At 35.1% G+C, this 15820-nt stretch overlaps 1 protein-coding gene across 9 annotated transcripts in view; it reads right to left on the bottom strand.

Moving 5' to 3' along the window:
- The window catches only part of SIDT1 (SID1 transmembrane family member 1), a 166981-nt gene that overhangs the window by 35010 nt on the left and 116151 nt on the right, over positions 1–15820 (bottom strand). The gene's annotated exons all lie outside the window — the stretch shown is intronic.

The raw sequence follows: 15820 nt of genomic DNA, 5'->3' as shown, positions 1-15820 counted from the left end.
GCTCGATTTACAGACCAGAAGTTTTTTAATTTAGTTTTTTTTGAGGGGAGGAGAGGGTGTTTATACTTATAACTGCACTAGTTTTCTCTTCCCTCTCCTTTTTTACATCCTGTGCCAGACCTCTAAAGACCAATGGAAAGGACAAATCATATTCCAAGAACAGGACTTCCAAATAAGAAGAGCACTCACTTACATGGGGCTGTCTTCAAAACAATCCTAGGAAGAGCAAGTATAATTAACTGTGCAAGTATAATTATCCTTGCTTTATAGAGGAGGAAATTTAAGATTTTTAAGCAATTAAACCATTTGTCCAAGGTCACACTAATGAGTGGTAGAGCCACTGCTCTCTCCACAACATATTTCTTCAGGATGAAGGATAAAGATTCCAAAAATCTTTATTCAACAATAAGACCTGGTCATGGACAATTAGTTTCAGGAGAGATTTTAATGATCTATTTGTTCCCTCCACTTATTTTCAAAAGATTTGAGAGATAGAGCCCACAGAGTGACAGCTCTAGAAAACTAAATCTAAACAAATATACATATACATTACCTGCATATGTATGTATATATATATATGTATATAATAAATATACATATGTATATTTATTCATACATATATTTTAGATATATGAGTCCTTGAATATATACTATACACATGTACATTTTTATCATCTTCCTATTTATCTTATTGATCTATCTATCTCAAGTCTTCAATGAAGTACAAGTATATTTCAAATATATATTTCATTTGTCATCTCCCAACCTATGCTATCAATTATGTTTGGCATCTATCTATAGAACAACCAAATAGTCTGGCTAATAATCAGGATATCCCATATGTTATATATAGTTTGCCAACATTTCAAAAAAAAATTAGAAGAGAATGTAATACACAAAACACTGAAATGAACAATTAACCCAAAAGGATGACAACCTTCAATTTAGTATTATCCCTACACAAATATTATATACAAAATATATTAATTGCATATCTGAAATACATTTATAAATAGGAATTTTTTTAAACAAATGATCACTTTGTTAATGTCTTTTGATATATCATTCTAATCTTTAAATTTTCAAATCTTATATATCGTTATCATTTCCAGCTGTCATTCTCTTCATTTCCATCTTCTTTATTATCTTTATTATTTCTCAGAATTCACAGAAATCTCCTTTAGTTCTAACCAAGGAATTTAAAATATAGTACTTCTTTAACTCTTTTTTTCCCTCTGAGGCAATTGAGGTTAAATGATTTGCCCAGAGGTCACCCAATTAGGAAGTATTAAGTGTCTGAGACCAGATTTGAACTCAGACTGGTTGGGGCTAGTGCTTTATCTACTACACCACCTAGCTGCCCCATTTCTTAAACTCTTAAACTCTATCTGCATCTGTCTTAATCCAAGGAGAAAATAATATTTTGTTAGACTGCCACCTTAGTGATGAATTTAAAGGCATTGTCACAACTTCTTAAATTTTCTGGTAATTCATATTAGTGCCTATAATTCTCATTACCATATGACCTACACTAACAAATCAGCTGTCTATGAGAATTCAGACTAATACTATTGTCCCAAATATCAAAGGAGTTTCTTGAAGTCCTCTCTGGGATTCAGCTTCATTTTTAAAGTAAAGGTGTTAGGTTAAATGATCTTTGAAGCAAAAAGAATAAGAATTGATATGTAAACTGGTGAAATTGGGTCTGAGAAAAGTTAAGTGTCTTCCAGAGTGAAACAGCTAATAGTTTTTTTTTGAAATTAGGTTTGAATTGAGGTCTTTCTGACTCTGGAATTAACACGCATCTACTGGGTCAGTGAGTTGTTTCTAAGTCCTTTCTATCTCTAAGATTTCTGAGAGTTGATATATGAAAGCCATTAATAGTTTTCTTATTTTTTGCCATTAATAATTTTTAGATTTCATCAAATTCCTCCTCTAATGCATCATTATGGTGCAGAGGTGACCCTGGTTTCTTGAAAGTTATGGTCATAGATTGCAAGTAGGTTCTACTAATCTGAAAGACTGACACAAATATGCTGACTGATGACTGTATCTTCTCTCAGCCTGGCTAAACTGCAAGAGATTCATCACTAGAAAGATAATCTTGGGGAGAGGGTATGATGAATTTTCTGACACAAAAACTAGTATAGGTCATCCACTAAAGTATAGAGGGGTTGAGATCCACATCAATTGAAAAAGTAGCTCCATTGACAATATCATAGATCTTTCAAATAAGCAAGTTGTTTTTTTTTTCCTTTTTGATCTGATTTTTCTTGTACAGCATGATAAATGTGGAAATATGTTTAGAAGAATTGCAAAAAAAACCCATAAAGCTTGGAGGAGATTGTTTAAGGAACTGGTTCTGCTTTTAACTACTGCATCTCAAGATATGATTAACTAGGTAGGATGTGTTTCTTCTCTTGACTTTGGATATCCAAGTTTTTGTCCTTTTCAGTTCTCTGGTCCAAATATCCTGGAGTCACATACATTAGAAGTGTTCCTTAGCAGCTTTGCCCATATCTAAGTGAAATCATAGGATTCATTGCCATTTAAACCGACTCTCATTATATAGCTGAAGAAACTAAGGCCAGAGTTTGTTAAATGATTTTCTCAAAGGTCTTGAAGGGAGTAACCATCAAAATCAAGTAGACTCTGTATGTTGACCGCTTTTAAATACTCAATGTTGCTTCCTGTAAGTGTCAAATCCCTTATCTCACCATCCATTTTCTGATCCTCTTCTTTTGTTAGGATGTTGGACAAGATTAAGCTGGACTAATCCAAAGATTAAAGAAACTCTTTCCGGAAGTGACTTCTCTTTTGTAATTCTTCCAGGATTATCTAGCATTCCAGGCATTTTTCATAGCAGAATGATTTGTTTCTCTACATTTTACCCAGCTGGCTTGATATCAGTCCTTACCTGATAACTCATGATATTCAACAGTACAGAACTTCCTAACTCCAAGACCACTGTATCTACTGTTGTCACCTAACTGTCTATGTTAACACAAGTAGTAAGTGGCAGTGCTGTAGTTTTCTATCCAGTCTTCTGATTTCAGATCAAATAGCCTTTCTTCTACACTAGATTGGTTCAAAAAGACACTAGGAATTGAGGGAATTAAGTACTTTTATCTATGAGTAACTCAATTGGCTACAGCACAATTATTAGGAGGCCATGTTCATCAAGATTTCAATTCCTGTGTGGTCTGGTTAGATTCATTCCCCTCTAGAACCATGATCTGAACCTCTAGTCCCAGTCAACTGATTCATAAATGCATAAACTTGGTCAGAAGGCAGACTGAACAAGATTATATGACTACATCAGAAAAATGACACCAAATGAGTGTTTTGCTGACCTAATATGATTTCTGAAGCATTTATATTTACATTGAAGAAACTGAAGCTGAGAAGGATTAAGTGACTTCCAGAGAACCTTTAAAAGGAGGAGAGAGGTTTACATTAGGTGTATGTCAAAAGAAGAAGGTATAGATAGAGCTCCAACAATCTCCTGCTGTAGCTTATTGTTCAAAATAGGACATAATAATGTGATCAAGCTAATAGAAATTCAGATTTGGAAGAGACTTTAAAAGTCATTTCCAATATGGGAATCTCTTCTATAAAACCTCTGAAAGATGGTTATTCAATTTTTCGAACATTCCAGTGATAGAGAGCTCACTATTGTGTGAACTTTGTGAAGCTGTCATTCTAATTTTGATTGGCTCTAATTATTAGAATTTTTTTCTTTCATTGTAACAAAATAAGTCTCCTTATAAATTCTGCCCATTGGTCCTGGTTAACTAAATTTCAGCATAATTATAGAATCATAAAATATTAGAAACGGAAGATAATTTAATCCAATCCCCTCACTTTATGGAAGTCCAGAACACCCAAATGACTTTACTCATTCATTCAACAAATATTATTGAGTAACTGTTAAGTGCAAGACACTTTACTAGGCACTGTTGGGAATAAAAGAATAACAAGATTTGACTCATGTCCTCAAAAACTACACAGATGGGAGGGAAGGGTTAGGAAACAGCAAATACAGTTTTCTTCTACTTGACTACTTTTCTTTTCAACTCTCTGGTTTTTTGAAGTACATCTTTATTAACAATAACAATAGCACCATTCCTCCCACATCAAAAAAAAACAAAACAAAAAACTCCACCAGTTTGCACTGACTTGATTGAGATCCCTTTATCCTGGGTTCCCTCAGGTTTCTTTTCTTTTCTTTTCTTTTTTAACTTATTTAATGTTTTCCCCATTTACATTCAAAAAACCAAATTTTTTTACATTTGTTTTTAAAATTTGGGGATTCTAGGTTCTCTCCCTTATCCCCAACCATAATTAAGAAACCACATGTAAAATTATGCAAGACATTTCTATAAAAGTCAAGTTGTGAAAAAAAACATATATCTTTCACTCAATAAAAATAAAAACCCTTAAGAAAAATTAAGTTTAAAAAAAAAAGAGATAAAGAAAGAGAGAATGCTTCAATCTGTATACAGACATAATCAGTTCCTTCTCTGGGAACTGGGACAGGATTTTTCATCATAAATTCTTCAGAGTAGTCATAGATGATTTTATTACTGAGAATAGCAAAATCATTTACAGCTGGTTATCCCGGAACATTGCTATTACTTTGTATACAGTCCATTTTATTTTGCTTAGGTTCATGGAGGATTTTCCAGATTGTCTTTTTTTTTTTTTTTTTTTTTTTTTTTTTTTTTTCTGAGAGTATCCTAATCATCTCACAGGGTTCTTAAAGAAAGAAAGTACCAAAGAGCAATCAGATTTTTTATTGCTATAGGCTCTATGCCAACATTACTTTGCAGGATTTATGAATTTTTTTCCACTGAAAACTTCATTATAAAGAAGCTTCTAGAGGGTTCAATAATTAAAGAATCATTATATATAATTTATTCAGTTTAATTAGATGATATAAATTCTTTTACATATTTCATGGCAAACAAGATGAAAAGGCCAAAAGAATAACTATTTTCAAATTTTGGTCATAGATAGGTACAGAAAAATTGAACTATAGTGTTATTCAATTTCTATAGAAACTTACATTCTATAGCTATTTTAGGTCACTTGTCTTGCCTGTCATCCCACACGTTTATAATTTGGTTGCTCCGTATTTAGGAGTGGCAACTTTCTATAAAGGACATTCTGTTTCTATCTCCCATAATTATTATACTTAAAGGTTGCCCTGTCACTTGAAGCCAAAGGTTCTTAACTACAAGTAATTCGGTTTTATTCAATTCAATAATTAATTCAAATCAATTCAATAACTGATCAATTCAATAAAGGCCTCCTCAAAGAGCATGGAGTAGATCTTGGGTTCTTTGAGGATAGACTAGTGGAGCAAAAGCTCTGAGAGGTTTTGTGGAGCTGGACTATGTTATTGTTTGAAGAGAAAACCATCAAGTTATTTCATTAAGTATATTCACTAAAGAGACACTTATTATTAGTAGGTTGGCCCCTAGACAATGAATTTTTTGATCATGGCAACACATGAAACAAAAAAAATGCAAAGTAATCTGCAGTCCTATTTAGCTCTCATTGGCCACTGAATTTCAGAAAAGGCAGTGGAATGTATAAGAAATATGTAGTTTTCAGAATGCAATATTAATTTGACTGTTGATACTCTAAAATGTAAGACCCCATCTGAAATCAACAAATAGCCATTTGACTAGAGGCATTAAACCATATCAATCTAAGCATTCTCATTATAAGTGAAACCATAAAACATTAGAAAATTTTCAGCTAAGTGAAAGGATGGCTCATAGATTCTCTCTGGAGAAAATAAATAAAAGAGTTGGCAAGTTTGGTTTCTTCATGTACTTCAGAAAACATTTCAGGGGATACTTGGTGATTCCTTGCCAATCAGAGAAACATAGTAGCCAAAAGCAATACTGGTTTAGGACATAAATTTACTTGCAAAACTTAACAGGTCATATTACATTACAAAACAGCAAAGAATAATAAAGAGAAAAATAAATCTATAGACATTTTGTTGTAAGATACTCCCAAAGTATTTGTGAATGAAAAAAAAAAGGAGAATGAAAAAATGAATGGATTCATCAGCATGTATTTCTATAAAAGCTACTTCCATCAACGAAAACACAGAGTAACATTTAGACTTTAACGTGGACTAAAGAATCAGAAATGTCACTAAGGAAGATAAAGATTGGAAGAGCAAATAAATCAGACAAAGTATACATGAGCAATTGCTTATATATACTGTCTCCATACCCAATCATTTCTCAATTTTTTGTAATATACCTTCAGATGACCCACTGCTCTAAGGTTGCAGAGTATTCCTTTGATACCAAACTCAATGGCCTTTTCTCTCTCCTTATCCCCCTTGACTTATCTGTATTTTTTGATATGTGTGATCACACACACTTCTCTCTTGACTTTTATGACGATCTCATCTGATCATTCTCTGGATGACCATTTCATCTCAGTCTTCTTAGTATGATTGCCTCTCCATATCCCAACCCAGGCAATGACATGGTACTTTTCTGTTAGGATTACTAAGTGAGAACTGAGGTTGTCTGGATAGTGACAAGGTGAGAATTCAGGTTTTCTGGACAATTACAAGGTGAGAACTCAGGTTGACTTGATAGAGGGGGCAAGCTCATTGGCTGGGGTGGTTCTTCCCAGAAGCCCTTGCATTATCCCACGCCCATTCTCTGGGAGGATAAAAGAGACAGCACTGGGCGCAGAGAGCAGATCGGCCTGGAGAAGGATAAGAGCTGGAGGAGATTCAGAGCCAGGATTCAAGAAGAGGGACTCTGCATTGCATCAGGCTTGACGGGGCTCTCTGCAGGAAGGGAAGTCACTTCTAAGGACAAGAGTTAACAGCAACTGCCTGGAGACAACGGTTCGCTACAGGAAGAAGAATCTGTCTGAGAGATTTGAGTAGACACAGCAGATCTCTTCCCAGAGAGTGATCCGGCAGCTTCTGGAGACGACAGCTCATTACAAATTGGCGCCCAACGTGGGGCAAGGACTTTTGCTTATCCTGACAAGAGGAGCTAGACCAGACCTTCGCAATTTGGTGCCCGAACAGGGACAGACACGGTCCTGATTCCAGTGGAAAAGCTTCCGATCTAGATCTCAGTCTCTCTGACCCAGAACCGTGAGTAACGAGGAAACTTTGTTAAAGATTAAGTGAGCGTGCTAATAGATAAATAAGGAACTTAACTTGTTAAGGGCTAAACCAGGAATCTCTTATAGCTGAAATGGGGCAGATGTTAGCTATATTCAATCCCTGGACCTCAGCCGACTCAACCCCAGCCCCAGAAGCAACCTCAGCTCCACCCCCATTCAGGAGTGGTACTATAGAGAGTATAATCAAGATAATTGAGGAGCAGAGTTTACTTGTAAGCTGGGTACAGATTGCTAAACTCTTGGCTGCATTAAGATGCACATCCCCTTGGTTCTTAGAGGAAGAAAAGATAGATGTAGATAAATGGAAGCTAGTGGGATATGAAATGAAAGAATTTCAAGCAAAAAATGGGCCTCGTTCAATTTCTGCAGAAGTATTTTATATCTTCAACATAGTTCAATTAGCCTTAAACTATCAAGCAAGTTGTAGGAGAAGGAAAAGTTCTAAAAATGAACAGAGGAGGAAGTGTGAGGAAAAAAGGAAAAATCAAGATCTTTCCCTAGAGCAAGAGGATTTAAATGAGGAATTATGGTATGATTCTCTTGAAGAAGCTTCAACCCTGCCTAGAGAACAGATTATTGACAGGCCCACATCAACCCCACCTTCAGAGATGGAGGAAGAAAGAGGGGAAGAGGCAGAAACACAAACAGAATTGCCTGTGAAGAAGCCTAAGCCTATGACAAGATTAGAAAAAGCATTGGTTAAAGCTAAGAGAGAAGGACAGGATATAAGTGATTTTATACATGCATATCCTGTGATTGAAGAGATTGACTCTGTAGGTAAAAAAAGGAGAAGATATGCACCTTTAGATTTGAATAAAATTAAGGATTTGAAAAAAGGTTGTACCCTTTATGGGGCTACATCAGCTTATGTTAAAATATTACTAGATGGTTTGTCTTATGAAGTCCTAACCCCGAATGATTGGAAATCCATAGCAAGGACATGTCTGGAACCTGGAGAAAATTTATTATGGCTTGCGGAATTTCATGAATTATGTAAAATTCAAGTCAGTTGCAATTTGGAAATAGGAGTTAACACACAATTCACTTTTGAGCACTTAGCTGGTGAAGGTCAATATGGAGAGAATTCGGAACAGATTAATTATACCATGACAATATATGAACAAATTGCTAAGGCTGCAATAAAAGCTTGGGGTGTCCTTCCTGGACAGAAAGATCATGGAGAGGCTTTCACTAAAATACAGCAAGGTCCCAATGAACCTTTTGCAGATTTTGTGGGACGTTTGCAAACTGCTGTCAAAAGAACTATTGGAGAAAATGCAGCTACAGAAATAATGACCAGACATCTGGCTAAGGAAAATGCCAATGAGATTTGCAAAAGAATTATATGGGGATTAGACAAAGATGCTCCTTTAGAGGAGATCATAAGACGCTGTGCTACAGTGGGAACAAATGCTTTTTACACCCGGACAATGATGAATGTGGAAAGACAGGGTCCCTCCTGGCAAGGGCCTTCTAGAGAAACTCGGCGATGTTTTCAATGTGGAAAAATTGGACATCTAAGAGCTCAGTGTAGGTATGGAGATACAGTGAGAAGACAGGGTGAGAGAAGACCTAAAACCCCATGTCCAAAATGCAACAGAGGACTCCATTGGGCATCAGAGTGTAGAATAATTCAGGGAAACGGGATGAGGGGCCCAGGTCCAGGGCCCCAGGCAAAAAAGACTTGGGGTATGATGGCAGCTAATGCTACACCCAAAGAACCTTTAGAAGGTCAGGACTATGATTTAATCAACCAGCAGAAAAGCAATCACATGGCAGAAAGGGATTACCTGATAAGTGAGTCAAAAGGCAATCAGATTGCAAAAATGGATTACACTTGGGGAGAATACAGGCCTTTTAAACCAACAGGGCTGTGTCCAGTGCAAACAATTCCAATGTAATTGCCAGATGATGAGAAGAGATTTAGAAAGTGGTAAATAGAAGGTAATAACCAGATAGGTTAACTGCTTGGGAGAGAGGGTTTGCTTGTATTTCTTCAGCAGGAGAAGGAATCAGATGGGTGCCAACGAGTCATATTCGCCTTGTCCATCAGAGAGAGACAGAAAAAGAGAAAGACCTCAAAATAAAGGAGAAGATCTAAGAAACATCTGACACTGAAAGAGCATGGCTAATAAAAAGACTGTTAAAGAACTTTAAAACCAGCAGGAATCACTGGACTTCCTCACACAAGATGAGACTAATGGACAATGGACTTATGGACATTTATAAATTTTCAATTTATGATTATGTTATATACTTCTAGCATGTGTTATGTTACTATGTTACTATGTGCTTATGTAATTTATGTAATTATCTGTAATACTTCCCATATTGATGGATTTATGTTTCAAGGTCATGACTGTCCTATGTTCTAAATCAAAAGAAAGGGGGAGATGTTAGGATTACTAAGTGAGAACTGAGGTTGTCTGGATAGTGACAAGGTGAGAATTCAGGTTTTCTGGACAATTACAAGGTGAGAACTCAGGTTGACTTGATAGAGGGGGCAAGCTCATTGGCTGGGGTGGTTCTTCCCAGAAGCCCTTGCATTATCCCACGCCCATTCTCTGGGAGGATAAAAGAGACAGCACTGGGCGCAGAGAGCAGATCGGCCTGGAGAAGGATAAGAGCTGGAGGAGATTCAGAGCCAGGATTCAAGAAGAAAGACTCTGCATTGCATCAGGCTTGACGGGGCTCTCTGCAGGAAGGGAAGTCACTTCTAAGGACAAGAGTTAACAGCAACTGCCTGGAGACAACGGTTCGCTACAGGAAGAAGAATCTGTCTGAGAGATTTGAGTAGACACAGCAGATCTCTTCCCAGAGAGTGATCCGGCAGCTTCTGGAGACGACAGCTCGTTACACTTTTCTTCTCTTTATATTAACTCTCCTTTGGGGATCTCATCTATTTCTTAATCTTGACCCATTATTTCTAATAAATATTTGTTTCCTATGCCAATATTTCTGTGAAAGTTGTTGAATATTAACGTATTTGTTGATTTGTTAGAGAGTTTTAGTTGTACACATACTCCCTCTCATTCTCTGTAACAAACGTTTGTACGTATGATACAGTATCCTGCAAGTTAGTCTTTTTTACAAATGCTTAGTATAAGCACTTCAGTTATAAGGTGATCATGTTCCATGAAAAGATGTTTCTTATTGTCTTTGGAGGCATGATAAAATGAAATCTGCCAACTCTTTTATTTGCTTCTCCAAGGAGAACTGTAAGCCTTCTTCCACTTTCATATAACTACCTCATATCTTTAGGATTCATTCACACCAAAAATGTCAATGTTAATATAATTTAGGTCTTCAAAGAATTCTCATTTGTTGATCACTGTACAAGAATCTCACATTCTGGGTGTCATTAGTTAAGTAAGTATCTATAGGTAATTTAAAAACTCTCAGAATTTTTGTATCTTCTTTTTTCCAACCTTCTAAGAAAGTTTGCAGAAGCAGAAGAGGGACTCAGAGAAATGAAGATAATGTTGTAGTTCTCTTTGTTCCATGAGTTATCAAGTTGGTGAACAGTCTGTGAGTAATGATTCCCTCCAACTTTATGCAGGCTAAAATTTAGAAAGCAGATATAGTCTGTTGTTGGAACCATATTTAAAGCCTTCCCAAAATGATAGAACATGCCAGACCTCTACTGGCATTGCCTTGGTAGAACCATTAAGTCTTATAAAACCAAACTTAGGAGGAAACAGAGCACTAGTTAGGCCAAAAAAAAGAAGGACGTTTGGGTTCTGCCATCAATTTACCTTGTAATCTTGGCAACTATTATAGTCCAAGCATCTTGGAAACTTTTTTTTGGAATTACCAATAAAATTGAGTCATTAATATATATCTATATATGTACATATAGTTCAAATCCTTCAGCTAGGAAAGGGTATACTGATTAGAGAAAAGCAAATTAAAACAATTCTGAGGTACCACCTCATCTACTGGATTGAATAATATGAAAGAAAAGAAAAATGATATATGGTGGAGAAGATGTGGGAAATTTGGAACACTAATGCATTGTTGGTGGAATTGTGAACTGATCTAACTATTCTAACTCATCTAACTATGAACAAATTGTAACTATGCCCAAAGAACAATCAAATAATGCATACCCTTTGATTCAGCAATACACTTCTACTAGGCTTGTATCTCAAAGGTTCATAATAAAGGGAAAAGAACTTACATGTACAAAAATATTTATAGCCACATTTTTTGTGGTGGCAAAAAACTGAAAATTGAGGGAATATTCATCAGTTGGGGAATGGTTGAACAGGTGGTGGTATATTAATGTAGTGGAATACTATTGTGCTCTAAGAAATGATGAGCAGTCAGAAAGACTTAACATGAAGTAAATATTGAGTGAAGTGAGCAGAACCAGGAGAACATTGTATGTACATAGCAATAACAACTTGTGTGATGATCAATTATGATTGACCTAGGTTTTCTCAATAATACAATGATTTGAGACAATCCCAAAAAACTTCTGATGGAAATGCTATCCATATCCAGAGAAAAAAATATAGGGTCTAAATGGAAACCAAAGCTTACTATTTTCATTTTTTGATGGCTTTTCCCTTTTGTTCTGTTTTTCTTTCACAATATAACTAATGTGGAAATATGTTTACATGATTACACATGCATAACCTATATCAGATTGTTTGCCATCTTGGAGAGGGGAGACAAGAGGGAAGAAGAGAAAAAAATTACAAAACTCAAAATCTTATAAAAACGGAATGTTAAAAATGATCTTTATATTTAATTGGAAAAATAGTATTTACCAAAAAGAAAAATCAATATACTTTCTACTTTTTAATATTTAGTATTTTATTTCCCCCCAATGCAAGTAAAAAAATTTCAACATTCATTTTTTAAACTTTGATTTCCTAATATTCTCCCTTCCTTCCTCCCCATTGAAAATGAAAGCAATTCTATATAGATTATACATGGATAGCCACACAAAACATATTTCCATATTAGTTATGTTGTGAAAGAAAACATAGACCAAAATTTTTTTCAAGAGAAATAAAGAAATTTTAAAAAGTATGCTTATATTTTGATACCATCAGTTTTCTGGGGATGGATAGCATTTTTCATCATAAGTCCTTCAGAGCTGTCTTAGATCATTGTACTGCTGAGAATAATTAATTCATTCACAGTTGATCATTTTACAATATTGTTATTATTTGTACTTGTGTACTTGTACATTTTACTTTGCATCCTCTTATGTTAGTCTTTCCAGATTTTTCTGAAACCATACTGCTCATCATTTCTTATAGCACAATAGTATCCCATCACAATTACATAGCATAATTAGTTCAGTCATTCCCAAATCGATGGCCAACCCCTCAGTTTCCAATTTTTTGCTACAAGAAAAGAGGGTATTATAAACATTTTATACATATAGTTCCTTTTCCTTTTTAAAAATCTCTTTTAGGATGCAGATCTAGTAGTGATATTGCTAGGTTAAAGAATATGTATGGTTTTATAGCCCTTTAGACATATATCCCTTTCAAAATGATCTACAGAATGATTAAATCAGTTCACAATTCCACTAACAATGGATTAATGTTTCATTTTTACTACATCCACCTCCAGCCTCTGTAATTTTCCTTTTCCTTCCTATTAGGTAGCTAATTTACTATGTATGAGGTAGTACCTCAGAATTGTTTGAATACGCATTTTTCCAGCTAATAGTAATTTAGAACATTTTTCATATGGATATAAATAGCTTTATTTCATCTAAAAGCTGTTCATAGCTTTTGCTCATTTATCATTTAGGAAATGGCAAGTAATTTTATAAATTTGACTCAGTTCTTTATATATTTGAGAAATGAGATCTTTATCAGTGAAATTTGCTTTAAACTTTTTTTCACAGTTATTATTGTAAATATATTTTCCTCCATCCTATTCTTCCACATCCCATTTTTTCTATTCTCTCTTGGTCTCTATCTCTGGCTCTTCTTTTACTCTATTCCTCCTCAAAAAGTGTTTTGCCCTTTCTTCGGTCATACCCCTCCCCCTCTTCTCTTATCCCTTTTCACGCTACTTTCCCGTTGGGTTAGATAGATCTCAATGCCTAATTGTGCATGTATGTTATTCCATCTTTGAACCAATTCTGAGAGTAAGGCTCACACACTCTTCTGCCTCCACTTTCTCTAACTTCCTCTCTACTGTAAAAACTTTTTCTTGCTTCTTTTATGGGAGATAACTTATCTCATTATACATTATACTTTTCCCTTTCCCTTTTCCCAGTGTATGACTCTTTCTCACTCCTTCATTTTATTTTTTAAGAGATATCATCTCTTCATATTCCATTCATACCTTTATCTACGTATATTCATTCTAATTGCCCTAGTAATGATATGTTCTTAGGAATTACAAATTCAATCTTTCCATGTAGGAATGTAAACAGTTTAATCTTAAGTCCCTTGTAAATTTCTTTTACTATTTACCTTTTTATGCTTCTCTTGAGTTTTATATTTGAAAGTCAAATTTTCTATTGTTCTAATCTTTTCATCAATAATGTTTAACATTTTTCTATTTCATTGAATTTCTATTTTTTTTCCTGAAGGATTATACTTAATTTTGCTGTGAAGATGACTGTTGGTTGTAATCCTAACTCCTTTACCTCTTGGAATATTATATTCCAAGTCCTTTACCTTGTGTTATCATGAATGTAGTTCCACTATACTTGAATTGTTTCTTTCTGATTACTTGTAATATTCTCTCCTTGACATGGGAGCTGTGGAATTTGACTATAATCTTCCTGGGAGTTTTCATTTTGGGATCTCTCTCAGGAAGTTCTTGGTAGATTCTTTCAATTTTTATTTTATCCTGTGATTCTAGAATATCAGAGCAGCTTTTGTTGACAATTTCTTAAAAGATGTTATCTACACTCCTTTTTTTGATCATGGCATTCAGATAATCCAATAATTTCAAAATTATCTCTCCTGGATTTTTTTTTCCATGTCAGTGGTTTTTCCAATGAGATATTTCACATTGTCTTCTATTTTAAAATTCTTTTGGTTTTGTTTTATTCTTTTATGTTCCCATAAAGCCATAAACCCAAATTGAGCTTTGCTCAATTCTAATTTTTCAGGAATTATTTTCATCAGTGAGTTTTTGTACCTCCTTTCCCATTTGGCTAGTTCTAAGCATTACACAATTTTATTTCATAAGCATATATATTTATTTGTTGACCATTATTTAGCCAATTTAAGCAACTTTTTTCCTTCAGTGAATTTTTGTGCCTCTTTCTTATTTGACCAATCTTGCTTTTCAAGGCATTCTTCTTATTGTTTTTTTTGCACCTCTTTTTTTATCATTTGGCTTATTCTGTTTCTTAAAGTGTTATTTTCTTCATATTTTTTGTCTCTCCTCTACCAAATTGTTCATTCTTTTTTCATGATTTTCCTGAATCATTCTCATTTCTCTTCTCAATTTTTCTTCTACATCTTACTTGATTTTCATGGCCCAAGACCAAGTCATATTTGCCTTGAAGGTTTTGAATGTTGGAGTTTTGATTTTGTTATCTTCTGAATGTCACCAAAATCTTTCTATGGTCAGAATGCCTACCCTTCAGCTTTGTTTACTTATTTTCTCAGTCTATTTCTTGACTTTTTACTCTTTGTTGAAGTGGGGCTGTGCTTCCAGGGTGAAAGGGCACTGTTCCAAGCTTCAGGGGTTTTGTGCAGCTGTTCTCAGAGACATTTTTAGGGACTTGTAAGTTTTCAGTTCTTCCAAAATGTTATGATCTAAGAAAAGATGAATTTACAATTCTCCTAGCCTGTTCTCTGACCTGTGAAACCAAATACTTTTTACTGCCTTGGAACTGTGAGGAGCATATCTGTTCCATTGTGGCTGCAAGCTCTGGTGTGCTAGTGCTTTTCTTCCCCTGGTACTGCCATCTAGAACTGGGAAGTAGATCTGTGTATGAGAAAAGCAACAGAATTCTGTCCTAGGGATAGCAAAGAGACTCCTATAATTTCTTTCTAATAAATTGGTTGACACTCTTACTATCTGGGCTGAGATCACTGGAAGCAGTTTCTGCAGCTACTGATTCAGTGGCTCTCAAGGCCTGATCCTGTTTTGCTGGTCCGGTCTGTGCTGGACTGTGCTCCAAGAGGGGAGTGCTGCTGATCTTCTAAGTTGTCTTTGGCTGGAAAATTATTTTATCCCATCCTTATGTGTGTTCTGCCACTTCAGGATTTGTTTTATGGTATGATTTGAAAGTGTTTGGAGAGGTATGGGGAGAACTAAGAGGAATCAATGTCTTTTCTCCAACATCTTGGTTCCACCGCCAATGTTTTTTCTATTCCACTCATGTCTATATCTAGAATCATGGTATCTTTTCTGTCTTAATTTATATTTCTGTCATTATCATCTACTGTGCTCTAGTCAAAAAGGATTAATGTCCCTGAGGATTTGCCATGCAATTTCTCACCTCTATGTCTCTGACTACTTTATGCTCTATGCTTCCTTCTCTACATCAGTCCTTACCTCATTGCTGTTGAATTGATAACTATCTCATAAAAAACAAATTCAATGGTCAGTTTATCCACATGAAATCTCCAATTTACTGTAATGATATTCTGCCTAAAATGATCTTTTGCCGTACTTTGATTTAAAAAACAATAAATAATGG

This window comes from Sminthopsis crassicaudata, chromosome 3 (assembly GCF_048593235.1).
Source record: "Sminthopsis crassicaudata isolate SCR6 chromosome 3, ASM4859323v1, whole genome shotgun sequence".
NCBI lineage: Eukaryota > Metazoa > Chordata > Mammalia > Dasyuromorphia > Dasyuridae > Sminthopsis > Sminthopsis crassicaudata.
The sequence above is the reverse complement of the archived record's forward strand: the minus strand, read 5'-3'. Positions and strand labels throughout refer to the sequence as shown.